General features: G+C 37.8%; 1 protein-coding gene and 1 pseudogene across 1 annotated transcript in view; one reads left to right on the top strand and one right to left on the bottom strand.

Moving 5' to 3' along the window:
• Arhgef9 (Cdc42 guanine nucleotide exchange factor 9) overlaps positions 1 to 18635 on the top strand; it is a 265414-nt gene that overhangs the window by 16358 nt on the left and 230421 nt on the right. The window lies entirely within an intron of this gene.
• Positions 4493 to 4957, bottom strand: LOC101589504 (annotated as a pseudogene).

The raw sequence follows: 18635 nt of genomic DNA, 5'->3' as shown, positions 1-18635 counted from the left end.
CAGGAGAGAGAAAGGAAGGGAAAGAAAGGGAATAGAAGAACTTGACTGATCAAGACCACACAACAAATTTAACACTGTTAAATTTAATTTTTGATTAGATAATATATTCATAATCAAAGTGTACAATGTTCATAATGTATTTTCTCTATTTACCCATTAGAAGTCACTAGCTTCATAGATTTTTGTGTATTTTTCTATTTTAAGTACAAATCTAAGCAGATAGAAATATATTTTGTCCTTTCTGCTCCTTTTTTATCCAAAAGATCATATATCACACATACTATTCTTCCTTTTGCTGTTTTCATATAGTGTCTCTTTGAGGTCTTGTTGAACCCTCATGCATTTCTATAAGCCTCTATCCATGTATCCAATACATTTCTCTTTGCCAAACTTAGGTACTGTCCCAGACTCTCTTAACATCTTTACTCAGAATACTACTGGTGGACTATCTTGGACTTCTGCACAAAATATATTCCCTGACAGTCAGTTCCTTAGTATCTCTCTAACATATGATCAACTTTCTTATAAACTCATCAGTTGAACTAACTGTTTTCCTGTTTTTGCAATTTCAACTTATTTCTATTGTATCTACTGACCAATTTACCTGTTTATGCAATTCTTTTTTAAATGTATTTTAGGACAGGGTCTACAGGGTCTCACTGCGTAGATTCATACTTGTAGTGATCCTCCTGTTTTCATCCCCCCAAGCACTGGGATTACAGGAGTGCTCCACCACACCCAGTCTCAACCACCATTTCAGCTCACCCAGGGGCAGGGCTGGCACTGCTTGTGGTGGTGCCTGGTATCAAACACAGCCTCTTACGCTCTGCCTAAGCAAGCACTTTAGTCAGCTGAGTTATCTGGCTGACCCTTGTAATTCTTGATGAACATCTCCTATAAGCAAAGCCCCATGCTTAGTTTCATGATGAGAGCTTAATGTCCTTAATTTCCAGCAATTTAGAGTCGAAATAAAGCCTGTAGGTAAGTAAACCTGGAGATGCAAGTCAGAAGAGATAGTTAACTAATGAAGTCCAAGAATGAAATTATTCATGTAATTAGTTTTGAAAACTAAATTCTTAGCCCTGAGAGAGAAGCCTTAACTACTTACTTCAGTGTTTTTGTTTTCTTTTTTGTACTGGGGATTGAACACAGGACCCTGTGCCTGCCAGGCAAGCACTTATTCTACTGAGCTATCTTCCTGGCCCTCACCTCAGTCTTGAACTGATGCATGATTGGGTTTGGATGCTCCACAAAGGACCTAAGCTTCACAGGGAACCATTGTACTTCCTCTGAAGGGATTTTTGTATCCTTGCTGTATTCTCTCTACCCTGATAATGGACGTGAGTATGGCCCATTCACTTGTTTGAAATAGAACTGAAACAGGATCAAAATAAATGTGAAATCAGCCTGAAATAGACCTATGCAAAGAAACAAGAGAAAAGCATTGTTCCTGAATATTTATTTAGATATTTGAATCTGGCCATGGGAGGGCAGTATGAGCAGTGTTTCCTGAGGGAGGAAGACCTCTGGGTAGTATTTTACAGTGTCATGTCTATGCCAACAAGAGCAGAATACTGACGAGGTCCTACCATTCTCAGCCTGTAATCTGGATCTTTTAATCCCTTTTGGAGAAGTTCTTAACAAACTAAGGCCTTTGGAGAATGGAGTAGAGCAAAAGTTGATATTCACAGACTATACCAGAGGATACTTTCTATGATAGACTTCCTTTATGTTGTGCATTGAGTCAGCACACATGTGCCTTTTTATTCATTCACTCACTCATTTAGTTATTCAATTATTAAACACATGTTTACTGATTACTAAGCTCTACTTAGGTTCGGGTGATAGAACAATGAAGAAAAGCCTTTACTTTCATGGAGCTCACTTTTACAAAGGGACATACGGCAATAAAGAAAGAATGATATAATATTTCTGGCAGCAATAATGACTGTCTAAAAAGCAGAATAAAAGGACAGAGATTATTATAGTGGTACAATGTTAAAGGCAAGAGTCAGGAAAAGACTCTTGAGGAAAGAGCTGAATCTGTAGGCAGCAGCATAAATCTTCAGGTAGAGTAAAATTCATCTGTTTGAGTTTCCCTTAAAAACTATACTGGGGCTGGAGATATGTCTCAGTAGAATAAACTCTTGCCTGGCAAGCGAAAAGGCCTGAGTTCAATCCCTGTTTCCAGAAAAAAAAAAAACCACCCAAAACTCTATACCACCACTATCTAATTATTTCATTTAAGATAATACTCATAATCTCTTATTTAGGGCACTGCCACAGTCAAACTCCATGCCTATCATATCTTCAGAAGGGCTGCTGAAGATGAAAACTATGCTTTGTTTCAAGTTGAAAGTGAAGACAATCTGTAGCTTTCTGAGCTTTAAGGAAGTTAAGAAACTTCTTGAAAATCAAAGGCATACAGTTGCCCTTACAAATGAAAATTTTAACTTCTTATTGACTACTACTTTTGCTTTGCCATGAGCTTCACAAAGCATTGTGGTTACACAGCAACACTTTCAAACATCACTCATTTTCTGTGAATATTAGATCACAGATAATTCTTCTTAAGTGGGCATGAACAGGAAGACCAATGTTCAGAATAAATGATGTGACAAAAATCCCACTGTATTTCACATTGTTACTCTCACTTAGCTATCTAGATGTATCTTGAAGGCTGTAAGAAACTAGCCTTGGGAAAGAAAGGACTGTCCAAAAATTGACAAAACTATGAAAAAAGTGATGCATATCTTTACAGAAAACAAGTATGTGCATGTGTGTGTGTGTGCATGTGAGAGTGTGTGTGCATACATAGTGTTTAGTAGAAATTTAAGTTTGAAACTAGGGACATGTCAGGTGTGTCATTCCAATTATTATTCTAGATCAAAAAGTGTGCTATCAGAGTAAGTGATTTATGAGGATTGGCAAAGGAGGTGTAGAAACAAAGGAGTAGTTTTCAGGAGTTGAAGCTAATCTCTGGATTAAGAAATATGACTGAAGATCCAAAAGGCATCTCCCAAAAGTGCGGGACACAGAGTCCATGGACAAAGGAGATAAATTGGAGATGATGTCTCCTTTCATTCATTCCCTCTTCTCCACAGGCTGGAATCTACCTAAACCAGTGGTGGTGAACCAATGGCATGGGTGCATGTGTATGCAGAGCTCTCTCTGTCAGTATGCAAACCAGATCACCCCAAGTTCACCCCAGCAGCTGACTATTTAGGTTTACTTTCAGTGTCAACACTTTGTGATAATTATGTGGGTTTTAGGCTGTACTTTGGGCAATTGATTTCTGAAAGTTTCATCATCACTGATCTAGACTGTCCAAGAGAAGGGGCTCTCTTGGTATAGGTCAGTTTATATTAACCCTCAATGAGGGCACCAGGAGGACTATTTCTTACAAAAGGACTATTTCTTACAAGAAACATGGCTTTGTTTTTGTTTTTGTATGATACAGAGTGTAGCACAAATGAGCAGAAATCATAGGATAGTAAATTTCATCTCAAAATGATTAATGGTTTTGGAGGCTTCAGAGTTAGTTCACTGATGGTGAAAATGTTACAGCAGCTGTTGGGCTAAACTTACCAGACTTAGTGGAGAAAAGAGATGGAGTTTGAAAGTAGCCCTCATGGGTCGGGGCCATAGCTCAGTAGAATGAGCGCCTGCCTAGCAAGCACAAGGTCCTGAGTTCAATCCCTGGTACAAAAAAGGAAGGAAGGAAGGAAGGAAGGAAGGAAGGAAGGAAGGAAGGAAGGAAGGAAGAAAGAAAGAAGTCCTCAGTTCAAATCCTGTGATTACCATATTCTCTCTGTATGGCTATGGGCAACCGATGTAAATACCATGATCTATAGTTTCTTACTCTTTAAAATTGCAATAACAATTCTTGGACTTCTAGAAATAAATAAAATAGTGTTTAAAGGCTGAGTGTGATATATAGCCAAGGTATTTACGAATCTATCTCCCTCTCCCTCATCACATATATTGTAGAAAGGAATCTTATGTGTGATAATTCATAGATTGTCAATTTGATAATAATCACCAAACTGAACTTATCAGCATAGTTCTGGTTGTGGATAAAGGGATTTATTGAAGACAGAAGACCCAACCTTGGTCTGAGTGGCACCAATCAGTAGATTTGTCACCTGAATGGAATAAATTGAAAACGAAGTAGGAAGGTTCACGTCTCTTACTACAACTTAGTTGTAGTCTTTGCCTTCAACTTGGATATCATCTCTTGGCTACCAGCATAGACTCTTCAGCCTTCCATCACAGATTTGTTAACCTTCTTTTTTTTTTTTTTTTTTTTTCGGAACCAGGGATTGAACTCGGGCCCTTGCACTTGCCAGGCAAGCACTTATTCCACTGAGCCATCTCCCGGGCCCCTCAGATTTGTTGACCTTCTAATATGGATTTGCACAAGACACTAAAGTGAGCTCCATTGGATTTCTTTTTTAGTTAAATCATGATTTTATTGCTTGAGTACATAAATTTATGCCACTAGGGGAGAGGCTGTCGATGTCTCATATTTCTAGTTGAGGGAAGGATCCACTTGGTCTTATAGCATGGAGCCAATCGATGAATCTGGCTCTCAATAAGGATCAGGCGGAACTTGGCATCCTTATCCTTTCTGTTCCTCTCAAGATGCTTTTGAACTGCAACTGCAACTGTAGTTTCTTAATTAAGCGGTAGAGATCCTCATGGAGATCAGGAGCAAGACCTTCAGACTTAAGGATTCTCAAGATTTTATTACCTGTCACAAAAAGTATTTGGGCAACACTGTGAGAGTGTTGCCCAAGATCACACCGATTTGTGAGGGAGTCAGACTCTTCTTAGACAGTTTGTAAATCTGCTCCTTCATGTTGTCAGACATTGGCTTCAGCCATGTGGGGACACTGCGGCGTTATGGCAGAGTAGATTAGGACAGGCCCTTCTTGGGAGTATGCATGTGACCCATGATGGCTGCAGTCTGAAAGCAACTCCATTGGATTTCCAATGCATAAAGAGCCTCTTTGCACTCTTCTACACCTAAAACTATGCTAAACCAACCAGTGGACTAATTCAGCACCACCCACCCTAATCTCAATGTTATATACCGTAGATTATGCCAGCTGAGAAAAACTCCACCTATGAGCATATGAGGTGTTTTTTTTTTCTTGGCTCCAGGGATCAAACTCAGGACCTCTGCTTGCTAGGTAGGGCTTATGCACTGAGCTATTTCCCTGGCCCAAGCATATGAGGCTTTGGAAATGCATCTAGATATGAGCCATAACATTCCACCCCAGACACCTTAAAGAGCTATGCACTTCTCTTTATGCAGAAGGAATTTAGTCCATCTCCAAAGGTTGAAAAAGGCCTAATAGTTTCAGAATTGCTGAAAAGTACATGTTTAAGTACTCCTCTGACATTTACAGAAAACTCTCAGTTGGGAGCCCTGTACAAATAAAAAGAAAGTTAAAGATGTCTAATATACAATAGAACAAAATAAATAGTCCTGTTACAAAATGTACAAATAGAGGAATAGAAGGGAAAGGGACTGTTTTGGTTACTTTTCAATTGCTGGACCAAAGTACCTGATACACAAAGTTAGAGGGGAGGGAAACGTATTTTGGTTCACAGTTTGTGGAGGTTTCTGTACATGATCAGAGGACCCCAGGGCATGGTGACAGAGCAGAGGAGCATCACAGAGGAGAAACAGTTCATGGCAGGCAGAACTAATGCAGCAAATGAAGCAACAAGCAAAGACTTTGGTCTTCTTCGTGTTCCATATGTCTTATCCAGGACACATAACCTTATAGTAGGTAGCACTCACAGCCAAGATGGGCCTTTCCATTATTTACATGCAGAATTATATTAAAGCATTCAGTGGACTAATTCAGTAATCACACACCCTTGATCCCAAAATCACACTTAATCCTATTGTCATACACTATACATACAGCCATCTCTGATAAACCACAGCTATGACTGCATGAGGTTTTTCAGAGACATCTGGACACTAGCTATAACAGGGACCAACGCAAGCCCAAAATGCAGCAGGGAAAATATTAAATCATATAGTTCCATATCCAGCATCTAATGCAATCTGTGGCAAGACTTGAAATACCTGGTGACTCTGCTCTTTTGGCACTTTTGGTGGTTTTAGCCCCCATGGCTTTTCTTTTGGGCTAGCTTTGCTCACTCCTTGCAGCTTTGTTCAGATGATCCATGTTTCTGACTTCTTGAACTTCTTGGAGTCTACACAGCACCTTCAGTTTCACACTCATGGCTTCATACACTGCCCTCTCAACAGCACACTGGCATCCCAGGCCTTCTGAAATCTGGGTGGAAGTCTGTCTGACCCCACAACTGTTGCACTCTGCATACACTTAAAACCAGCACTAGGTGGATATCACCAAAGTCTTCCAACAGGTGGAGTAGTCCTCAGGTTTCCTTCTATCTTGGTTGTAGTTGAGTTTGTAGATTTCTTAGCACTATGCACACTATGCCCCCAATCCAGAGGATTAGATTCCCTAGGGCACAGTCATTTTCTGGAACCTGGTGTTCTGGTGCTCTCTCAAAGTCTTTCACCTTTGTAATTTTGAGGCTACAAAGGTGGAGTCCTGGTTGTTCTTGTGATGTCCTCAGGTCATTTTTCTATTGTCTTGTGCATTTTCAGCAGTCAAATTCTCTGGTCTATCTTTGTAGCTTGCAACTTTACTGAAGTTTCCCTCTGGCCAGATTTAAAAATTTAAAGATCATTATGCTGGGACTTTTCTTCTTGATTCTGAAGGTACGACTGGCTAAAAACCCTTAACTGTAGCCATGCCACTGCCTTGTCATCAGAATGCTGTGAAATTTTGTTCCACAGTATTAATTATTTGTTGCCCTTAATCTCAGTCTCAGGCAAAGTCTCTGGACATACAAATGATGTGGACATAATTTCTGACAGTGCATCTGATACATAGTCTGGAGTCCAATTGTAAATGGGGTTCAGTTGAAATTTCTTGAGCTTAGTTTTTTCTAGCTGCACTGAAGTCAACATTATGGTCTTCTGAGGTCTGACCAGAATCTCCCATCAAATTCAGCTCATAGTATTCCAGGGATGCATCTTCAACCAGTAACTCCAAACCTTGCTAAATTCTTCCCCCAACCAAGTTCTTTTATTTTTATTTTTATTTTTATTTTTATTTTTATTTTGCGGTGCCAGGGATTGAACTCAGGACCCTGTGCTTGCCAGCCAGGCGCTTATTCTACTGAGTTATCTCCCCAGCCCCCACAACCAAGTTCTAAAGGCTTCTGAACCATGTGGCCAGGTAACATCACAGTAACAACCCCATTCTCTGGTATCACAGTCTGCCTTATTTACTTTTCTTTTTGCTGGGGAGAAATAGCTGAAATCTCTACAAACTCTGAGCTGAAATAAACATATCCTGCTTTAAAATATCTTAAGACACTGTATATGGAGATTTAGGAAGATAGTCTCTTTTATCTTTTTGAATAAAATTCTGTGACTTTGCAATCATTAACCATTTTATTATCTGATTGTTCTTGGGATGCTTACTCTATGACTTTAGGTGTATCATTCATTGTTTCCTTCATTAGACCGTAAGCTTTGCAAGAGTCTCTTTATACTCTGTAGCTGTTCAAATAAATGCTTTTTGCATTGACCTGATTTTGCAAGAATAGTGATCTCTGTGCTGAAAAATCACACAAAACAGTAGTTCTTGTTTTCAAGGATCTGATTATCTTAAATAGCGCTAACATGCATGAACATGTAAGAGCATTTAGTCACATAATTAAATGAAACAATGAACAGATTGGATCCAATATATGAAACCTGCCTGTGACAAGCATCAGGGACTAATGGGTTAGCTGAGGTTGAGGGTTGAAAGGTAAAGAAGTGAGTAGTTATCTGGAGTTACTAGGACATGAGTGGAACTTTCTGTGGTAGTTCTGGGTCTTGTTTAAAACATGAAATAAAAGAAAGGAAGAAATTGCTTTTTCTAAGACAGAAAGAAAATGTTTTAGTCCTAGGGTTCTTAGATCTGGGAGTTTGAACATTGCAGCCCAGGCCAGGACACTGAAGCAGTTTACTCTTATAACTTAGGAAATATCTTATCAAACATTGTTGAAAGAGGAGATATATGTTGTATACTATTATTTATATAACATAGTGTTTAGGAGCAGAAGACTAGGTTCTAGAGCCAAAGTGTTTGGGCTTACATCAAGAGTCCAGTCCTTATATCCATGTGACCTCGGACAAGTTATTTAACATTGGTCTGCCTCAGATTTCGCTGCTATAAAATAAAGACAATGGTAGTATATACTCAATAGGGATATTGTGGATATTAACAGTTAATATTTTTAAAGTATTCAGAACAGGTCCTAGCATTAAATAATTGTCATCATTATCCATTTGATAGCATTTAAGTCTTGAGAAATGTGAGAATTTGGAAATATTTATCTTCTAGATCCTCTCATGGAGCAATTAGCTTCACATTTGCAGCTATAGCAGAAGTAATGATTACATCTGACTCAAAGAATACTCTTTGGCCAGTGAGATTGTTTCAAAGATTAAAGGGTTTTCTTGAGAAGCAAAACCTAATTATTATGGGTATTGAAGCTGAGATTAGGTAATCAAAGTGTTGAAGAAGGAATTGAAGAATGGAATTGGGATTGTGCTAGATCAAGAGATTCTCTAATTTGTTGATACTTATAGCAGAAGACCTGGATCTAGGGTGGGGGGGTATTGCCATTCAAAATATGGGACATTTCTATTTTTTTGAAATTGTGAGCACAGTTCGGTGGTCACTCAATTCAGAAAGCTAACTACACATAGAAAGGTCTGGGATCAACTGTCATGCTCATAGTGCAAAATTTCTCAGAGGTACTTTTGAAGATTAAGATACAATGGTATCGCCAATATTCAGCTTTGTGATGTTGAACAGACTGCTTACTTTCTCTGAGAAATTGGTACATGAGGGTTTATTTTTTCTTTGTGTTCCCATACAATATTGCTCTCTCTAGTTAGAAGATATGGTTCTTTAAGTGAAGACAAGTGGGTGAAAGAAATATTCATGCATTCAACAGCTGTTTATGAACCTCCTATTAAATATGCTGGATATGGCAGAGAAAGCAGGCATGATCTCTCTTCCTAAAGCTACAGTTAAGAAATTACTACAATAGAGTCAAATGAGAGTTAAGAACAACAGAGCAGTTTATTGGAGAGGATTATATTCCACAGTATTTTTAAGAATGGAACATCAGAGAAAGCCTCCTAGAGAAGATGGCACCTAAGTTAAGCTTTGAAGAAAGGAGCTGCAGAAGGAGCGCAGAAGTTTACCAAGGCTTTGTGTATTCTGGACAGCAAAAAATATAGAAAGACAGAGCTTCGGTAACACATAAGGTTAGAAAGGCCAAAAGACACCACTGGAACAAGAAATTGAATGTCATATTACAGAATTAGTCTTAAGCGTAGTGAGGAATCATTGAAAGCTATTTATAGCTTGTGTCTAGATATTTTCCAAAGCCTCATGCAGGCATAGGTGGGGAGTTTCGAAGGTGACTAGATTAGCTTGTATAAATGTGGATTAAAAGTATGATTTTGGGATTAAAGTTATGATAGTGGAATTTTTAAAAATAATTTTATTGAGAAACAAATAGCAGTGAGACAGTTTCAAAACCAACTAGTAAGACAGTTTCAATACTTAATACATTGTGTATTATTGTCTTAGTGGTTATTCATTGTACAAGACATGATATCTTGTCCACAAACACTATTAGAAGAAATCTTCCTATTCTTTGAATAAACAGAAGGTAGCTGTATATCTATCATAACTATTTTGAATACACAGATACAAAATGATTGTTACTAGTGGGTTTTCCCTAAGACTGGAAATATCAGAAGTTGTTGACTTGAGCATTTTATAGCTCAGCATATTAATATGGCTTTACTTTTTTGGTTTTGTTTTGTTTTGTTGGCAGAACTGGGGATTGAACTCAGGCCCTTGCACCTGCCAGGGAAGTGATTATTCTACTGAGCCATCTCCCCAGCCTCTACTCTTTATACTTTGTTTTTATATTTTTCTTCTGGATAGTTAAGATCAAGATAAAGCAACACCTATATAACAAGAAATGTAACTTTTGTATCTGATAAAGTCAGTCAAATCCCCTCAGGATTTATCCTGAAACTCTATACCACACTTTGTAGATCCTTTGTCAGTGTCAGCCATATGGATGAGTCAGGGCCACTGCTTGACAAATTTGCTCTCTGTGAAAGCCTGAGAAAATGTTTCCTCTCCGTGTGACTCTCCTTAGGCACACTCTACATCATTGCTCACTTTCCTCTGTGGCTCCCTAATCTCTTTGATAAGAAAATTTGGGATACAACTGAGTTACATAATGTTACAGTACAGGTTTTCCTATGTCCTGAGTCTTCACTGACTTTGAAAGGCTAGGGCCAAAATGTTGGCTGTCCTTGCAGCACTTCTTTTTCTCTAATTTTTGTTCTGTAAACTTAGGTTATAAACCTTTTTGAAGAGAAGCTTATTGCTATTATCCTAGAATATAGGCAGTTGAGCTTAATCTCACTATCTGGCTGAATATCAAACATTTTAGGCATAACATGGAACAGGTATTTTCCATCAATTATTGATATGTTGACCTTTAAGTCCCTACAGAATATGAAGAAAAAATTTTAAAAAATAAAAATTTTAAAGAAAATAGGAATAAACAATTACATATTTTTACACAGAAGTTTAGAAATCTAACCATATACAGCATTGTAGAAGGACAGTCCTGTGACATTTTTCTTCCTGTCTCTTGTTTTCATTTATTAGCTCCCTTTTTTGAAAAACAAACTTTTACTTGAGAGACAGTATGGCAGTAATTGGTATGTCATGACAAGTAGTAGCATGGTACTGGAATTGATGGTATGGATAATGGAAACCCCACCCTGGGTGTGGATGACATCAATCTATAGGCTTATATAGCCCAGTTGGACTATAAATAGAGAGAAGTAAGGTCAGTTGATTGCTGCTGCTGTTGTTGCCTTCTATCTGCCATACTATGAACTGTTTCTCCTTTGATGCCTCTCTGCCAAGCCATCCTGCCTTGCAGCTACATGGCTATGGACTGAAGCCTTTATAAACTGTGAGCCAAAATAAACCTTTCCTCCTTGTGAATGTTGGGTATTTTGTCTCAGATTTTAGCACCAGAGAAGGACAGTAGTTGTTGTGACCACATCTATCACATTAATATATCCCCTTGTTACTGTAGACCAATCAGACCTGCAATCTCCCAAATGAGTGCACAGTGAATACTTAGATAAAAGAGTAAGGTGGTGTGATTTTAGGAATCCAGGAGGCTCAAAACAAAATTTGAGATTTTCTAGAGGCTAAGATGAGAATTTCTCTGGGTGGCCTGTATTAATTTTGTTTTCAAACAAAGGAGAAGGATACTGAAGAAAACACAGGAATCTGAGTGGGACCTTGGGAGAGAGTTCAAAGGCTTCCTCAGGTGGTAAAGTATGCTAATTAAGAGACTATCTTGTCTCCAGGTTGACATTTATTGTTGGAGTGTGGAGCCTTCAGGCCAGTGTGCTTTCAGTTAATTGAGGTCAGAGCTAGGTAACCTTAGCTGTGGCCTTATGAGGCATCATGGATTAATAGGCCAGTGAAAGCCTCAGCTGAGACCAGTGACTCACAGAGGCTCACTTACTATGAATCCACTGCCCATCTCTAGACAAGGCTTTTGACAGACACACAAGTAAATAAGGAAACCCAATTAGATAATATTCAATCTTTCTTGGAGCCACATCATAGTGGTCTCCATTACTTGACCATATGGTTCAAGAGCTTTTGGAACTGGCTTACAGGAAGAGTTTGGAGATATGGGTTGAAGAAGCAACCCTGGGATGATGTATACTGAACTTAATGGGAAGATCTGTTCAGAGCTCAGAATATCAGAATGCTGGTAGAAAAGCAGGCAGTAGAGACCAGGGTCGGGGGTTTCAGTTAAGAATAATGATTGAAATGACTGTTGGGACTCCAGACCATGTGTTTATGCTTGGCAGAAAGTTTGTTCACATTTTACTCTGCTCCAAAGAATTTTCCTGAGATTAAAAGCAATAGAGTAATTAATCTGATGAAAGAAATTGCAAGGCAGTCTAATGTTGAGGTGATGTCATGGCTTCTGTTGGGTGCTTTTAGCCAGACCTATGTTGAGAATGAAGAAAAAGAGCCTAGAAGAATAATGTAAAACATTCTGAGTTTGGCCAGAAAGGAAGCTCCAATAAACTGTGAACTACAAAGATAGAGAAGAGGAAAACTTCTTGCTCAGAAGAAGCACAACAATGGAAAAGATGGCATGAGGTCATCATAAGAGCCAATAGGACTCCAGCTTTTGCAGCTTCAAGGTTGCAAAGGTGAAAGACTGTTTTGAGAAGAGAGCTCCAGAGCACCATGTTCCGGAATGACAGCAGCCTAGAAAATTTGTTCCACAAGAGTAGGCGAAGCATCATGGACTCTGAGAGCACGCTACCTGATTTGTGATCTAGAAATCAAGAACCTGCCACTACCCTAAAAATTGGCAGGAGTATCATCATATCTGCCAAAATTTCAGGACATAAATAAATAAATAAATAAATAAATCCATTATGTAACTAAAATTACTCAGAGCTAGTAACCAGGCATTAGGATTTGTGGTAGTACAACCAACAGCCATAAAAAATTCTAGTGCCTCCACCATTTTGCTGCCTAAGAGAAGCAGCAAAACATGGCTTTTGCCTAATCACCTTTTGCAAATATTGGGCATGTGCAGGTTATTGCAAAACTTAATTGCATCTAGAACAGTGTCTGCTAAGAAGTCTAGGAGATATAAAATTGTTATTGTAGGCAGTAGAAAATGAGTGATACAGATCTTTAACAATCCATACTATTTAACACAAGATGAACAAGAGCAGGACTGCCTTTGAAAGAGATAATCTGGATAGGAAAACAGGGGTTGAATTAGCAGTTGGGAGCAGCACAAAAATTCCAAATAACAAATGTTAATCAAAGATGATGGGTTGGCCTAATAACTCAGTGGATTAAAGCACCTGCGAGCAGGTGCAGGGGGCTGGTGTTCGATCCCTAGGCCTGCCATGCTGGCCCCACCTCTGGGGCACACTGAGATGGCAATTGAGACTGAGCATGGTGGTGCATGCCTGTAATCTTAGCTCTTCGGAAGCTGTAAACAGGTGGATCACTATGAGTCCAATCTAAGTAGTGAGACCCTGAACACCCTTTAGTCCTTTCCCTAAAAAAATACAAAAAAAAAGAAAAAAAATCAAAGATGATAAAGAACTGGTTATAGGTACTGGCAATGGGGAGAGAGAGAAAAGAAAAAAATGCAAAAGAGATTAAGGAAGAAGAGAATCAATAATACTGGTTGGTTTTTGGGGAAATGAAAAAGAGGCAGGGGTTATGGATATCTTCTGACTAGTTCAGTCTGTAACTTCCATTCCAAGGTAAACAAAACAAACCAAATGAATAAACAAAAAAAAAAAAAACTCAGAGGAAGAAGAAAACTGTCAGGGGTGTGAGAAGGAAGATGACTTTAATTATGAATTTATTTGATTTGAGATATTTGTGAGATTTTTTCAGGAGGAGCTATCCAGCAAGTAGTTGGAGATTCATCTTTCCAGTCTAAGAGAGGAGTCAATAGCAGAGATAAAGGCTCTCTGCACAACTTCAAGCAAGAGTTTATGTTTGTTTTCTTCTTCACTATTGTCCAGTAACTCTGTTGAAGGGGGTTGCATTAGTACATAATGTAGATAATAGTTCAAAGCTTGGTGTAGATGACTGTATCCAGGCAAGTACAGAATAAAAGGAAAACAGGTGGAAGGGGCCTGAAAGTAGAATAATCTTGAGAAATTATTATATTAACAATATAAGGAAGAACACAGACAGGAAGTGAAAACATGTCAAGTGGATGGCATCCCCAACATTTCAGGAAAGACAAAGACATCAGTGGAATCAGATGGCAGAGAAGTCAGGAAAGATAAAGATGGAAACTTGGCTATAAGATGCAATGAAAATTGGTAATTTGTTTTTATTTATGAGAGGATCCTGGTTTCTATGGGATGATGGGAATGGAGCCAGGTGGTACTATGTTGAGGTTATAACATAGAAAGTATGGATAGGGTAAGATTGAACTTTCAAAGGCAAAAATAAAGATGCTAGTTGCTTACATGATGATACTGTCATAGTAGCTGTTGTCTTCAAAATAATCTGAAATAGTGGCCTGCAAACTGCCTTACCTTCTATAAAGAGTGTATTTTATTTTTTTAAATTCTTACTTTTTTTTTTTTGGCAGAACCGGGGATTGAACTCAGGCCCTTGTGCTTGCCAGGGAAGCGTTTATTCCACTGAGCCATCTCCCTAGCCCCATGAATTTTATTTATTTATTTATTTTTTGCGGAACCGGGGATTGAACTCAGGCCCTTGTGCTTGTCAGGCAAGTGCTTTTTCTACTGAGCCATCTCCCTGGTCCTCTTACTGGTTTTTAAATTTTTTTCTTTTTCTTTTTCTTTTTTTGGTGGTACCAGGGATTAAACTCAGTACCTTGTGCTTGCCAGGCAAGCACTTATTCCACTGAGCCATCTCCCCAGCCCCAAACAGTACATTTTATATCACAATCTACCAACTAACATAAATGCCTCATGGAAAAGTATACTAATATGTGGACATTTCATATAACTGGAAATTGTACAAAAGCTTTATCTACCTTCCTTTCATTTAACATATTTTCAGAGTACTACGTTATAGTATGTCAGTACTTCATTCTTTTTCGCATCTCTAAAAATTCTAGTATATGTATATACCACATTTTCCCCATGCATCTGTTGAAGAGCATTTATTTCCATATTTTATCTACTATGAATAATACTGAGGGCCAGGGAGATGGCTCAGTAGAATAAGTGCTTGCCTGGCAAGTGCAAGGGCCTTCGTTCAATCCCTGGTTCCACCAAACAAATAGACAAACAAACAAAAAATAAAACCAATATTATGGGGGCTGGGGAGATAGCTCAATGGAATAAGCACTTCCCTGGCAAGCGCAAGGGCCTGGGTTCAAACCCTGGTTCGGCAAAACAAAACAAAATAAAATAATAATACTGATATGAATATGTATTATATATGCATACATGTATATATGTATCTATGCATATATGTATATGTATGTACATATATATTTATATATGTATGCACATGTATAAGAATTTTTGTGTGAACATGTTTCCTATTTGCACTTGCATATTTTTAGTTATAAACCTAGGAATGCAATTGTTGGGTGAAAGGGTAACTATGTTTAACCTTTTTAGAAATTGCCACACTGTTTTCCAAAGTAGCTTGAGCATTTTACATTCTCACCAGTTTTATTTGAGGATTTTATTCTATTTTTTATTTTTTTTTAGTGGTATTGGGGATTGAACTGAGGACCTTGTGCTTGCCAGGCAAGCACTTATTCTACTGAGCTATCTTCCTTGCCTTATTTGAGGATTTTAATGTCTCCACAGCCTCTGTGATACTTGTTATTATCTGGTCTTCTGATTGTAGTCATTCTAGTGGGTATAAAGTGATGACATTACAAACAGTTCCGTAGTGAATATCCTACATTTCCATTTTCAGTAATTGATTCAAATTTTTCTCAAAAAATCTTTTCTCATGGCTAGTCACGTTGAATATCTTTTCATATGCTTTACTGCACATTGCTTTGGATAAATGTATGGTGAAAGCCTTTGATGTTTTTTTAATTAGGTTATAATTCTTTTTATGAGCTTTAAAAGCTTCTTTTTTTGTTTGTTTGTTTGGTGGAACTGGGGATTGAACTCAGGCCCTTGTGCTTGCTAGGGAAGCGCTTATTGCACTGAGCCATCTCCCCGGCCCCCTTAAAACCTTCTTATATATTTAAATATAAGTGTCATATATATTATTTATAAATATTTTCTACCATTCTTTGGATTAGTTATATTTCATACTCATGATGGTGTCCTTTATTTGTTTTGTTTTGTTTTTTGCAGTACCAGGGATTGAACTCAGGACCTTGTGCTTGCCAGGCAGGTGATTGAATAATAGCTCTACTGAGCTATCTCCCTGACTGGATGGTGTCCTTTAAAGCACAAAAGTATTTTTAATTTTGATGAAGTGTGATTTATTTTTTCCTTTGGTTGTTTGTGCTTTTATGTCATATTTAAGAAAACAAATTCATTGCTCACTATTAAATTTATCAACAACATTATTATCACATCAAATGAATAGTAACTCCTTAATATTATAGATTATTTATGTTCAAATTTCCAGTTTTTTCATAAATGCTACAAATGTGCATCTGTGTATGCTCAAGTTCCAATCCAGTCCATTAATCTTTGTTTAATTCTCATGTTTTGTAAAGGGCTAGATTATTTGTTTTGTGGCTTTCAGAGTGTAGGTTTTCATACTATGAATCTCTGCACTGCAGTTTAACTTTTTTTTCCTTCTATGCATTCTGTAAATTGATAGTTGGATGTAGAATCTTGACCTAATTCAAGGATTTCTGTTGTTTTGGCAAGAATGATTCAAAAGTGATGCTATTGTTAATAGCCACTCAGATCTATCTATTCATGTGTGCTGACACTGACCAAATCAAAGGAGGCCATTTATTTTAGTAAAAATGAAAATAAATTTATTTGAAACTATCTCCAAGGAGACAGAGTGGCCTATCTTCCTTGATTTACCACCTCGTCAGGTACAGGTGTGTAAGGGTCTTTTATAATAAAGAACAGAGGAAAAGGGATGGAAATAGAGAAAATGCACATCTCCCCACTTGTTTTATAGCTTCCAGACATCTTCAGCTCATTCCCCTCTTTCTTGTGGATAAGAAACTGGGCCCTGGCTTCCTGGGGCAAGAATCTGAGTATTTTTTTTTCCTTTTGGGCTGAAGACTACAGGAATGTTAATTAAAGGTGTCACTGAAGGAGATTTGGAAAAGTTGCTTATCTTTACAGTGTGTAAAGCCTGTTTAAAGTTCCTTATTGAAGTATTGGTTACATTATGGACCAAAATTTGTAAAGTGTGGACTTAGTTGGAATGTTTTATATCTTGGAGTGCCAGAGGTTATTTTGTTAAACTTGCAGACAATCTATTTAAGATGGGGAATGTTTTACCTGACCCTCAAGGATTTCTAGACAATAGAATGCCAACATTCTTTTTCTTAGAATCATAGTACCGTGGCAGTTTCAGAGCTCAATTTGTTTTATTCCTCACTTACCCAGTTTCTTGACTTTTTCCACCATTACTTATCTGTTCACTCATGTGCTTTTAAAATGGTTAAGAGGAAGAAATGCTCTGAGAAACTTCTGCATAGGGCCTAAGAAGCTGCAGAAATTCTACGTAGTGTTTTGAGGTGAGAATTTTGAAATTTCACTGAATGATCATGTTGGTTCTTCATGTGACTGCTGGGTGTTGGAGGGCCAGAGCATGAGTTATCCCAAAGTTAAGCAGTAAGTTTGATGTCAGAATGGAAGTAAAGCTAAAATCTTGTGGCTTCTAGAGGTCTGGGAAGATGGTTCAGTAGCATAAGTGCTTGCATGGCAAGCTCAAGGGCCTGAGTTCAATCCCTGGTTCTGCAAAAAACAAAACAAACCAAACAAACAAAAATACTTCTAATTTAGCTTATTGTACCATCATTGGATGTTCTAGACACTGGATCAAGCTGGACAAAGATTATAATTTGTTTAGAACTTTACCCATGCTGAATCTAACACCCCATGATGATAAAAACTGAAGAAAACATGTATTCAAGCCCTATACCTGAATTTGATAAAAGCTATGTATGACAAGTCAATAGCCAGCACCATATGAAATGGGGGAAAACTAAAAACATTATCCCTAAAATCAGGAACAAGACAAAGATGTCCACTAACATCTCTTCTATTTTGCATAGCACTTCAAACATTAGTCAGAGCAATTAGGCAAAAGAAAGAAAATAAAAGTGTTACATAAAGAAGATCTCAAATTGTCATTTGCAGATGACATGATACTCTAAAGCGAAGACACAAGGAGCTCCACTAGAAACTCTCAAAATTAATAACCAAGTTCAGTAATGTATATAGGATATACATAGTAATGTATATAGGATCAACGAATAAACATAATTAGTATTTGTATATACCAACCACAAATGCGATGAGAAGGAAATTAGGAAAATAAATATTGTTCACAGTAGCTTTAAGAAAAATGAAATACATAGGACTTAACCTAACAAAGTAAGTGAAGGACTTCTACAAAGAAAACTACAGTACTTTGAAAAAGGAGGTGAAATAGACATCAGAAAAGGTATTGATGTCCTCTCTTCCTGGATAGGCACAATCAATATTGTCAAAACGGCCGTACTCCAAAAACTTGTGTACAGATTCAGTGCAATCCCAACCAAAACATCAACTGTAAACTTTATACATCTTGAAAAATAAATCTTAAAATTCATTTGGAACCAGAACAGACCCAGGATAACAAAAGTGATTTTGAACAATGAGAGCAAAGTAAGAGGCATAGCAATGCACAACTCATAATACCTAAATCCTTAAAACAGCCAATATTTCCATCAACAGATGATTGGATAAAGAAAATGTGGAAGTT

This window comes from Octodon degus, unplaced genomic scaffold (assembly GCF_000260255.1).
Source record: "Octodon degus isolate 3935 unplaced genomic scaffold, OctDeg1.0 scaffold00211, whole genome shotgun sequence".
Taxonomy (NCBI): Eukaryota; Metazoa; Chordata; class Mammalia; order Rodentia; family Octodontidae; genus Octodon; species Octodon degus.
Note: the sequence above shows the minus strand (reverse complement) of the source record. Positions and strands in the feature narration are given on the sequence as shown.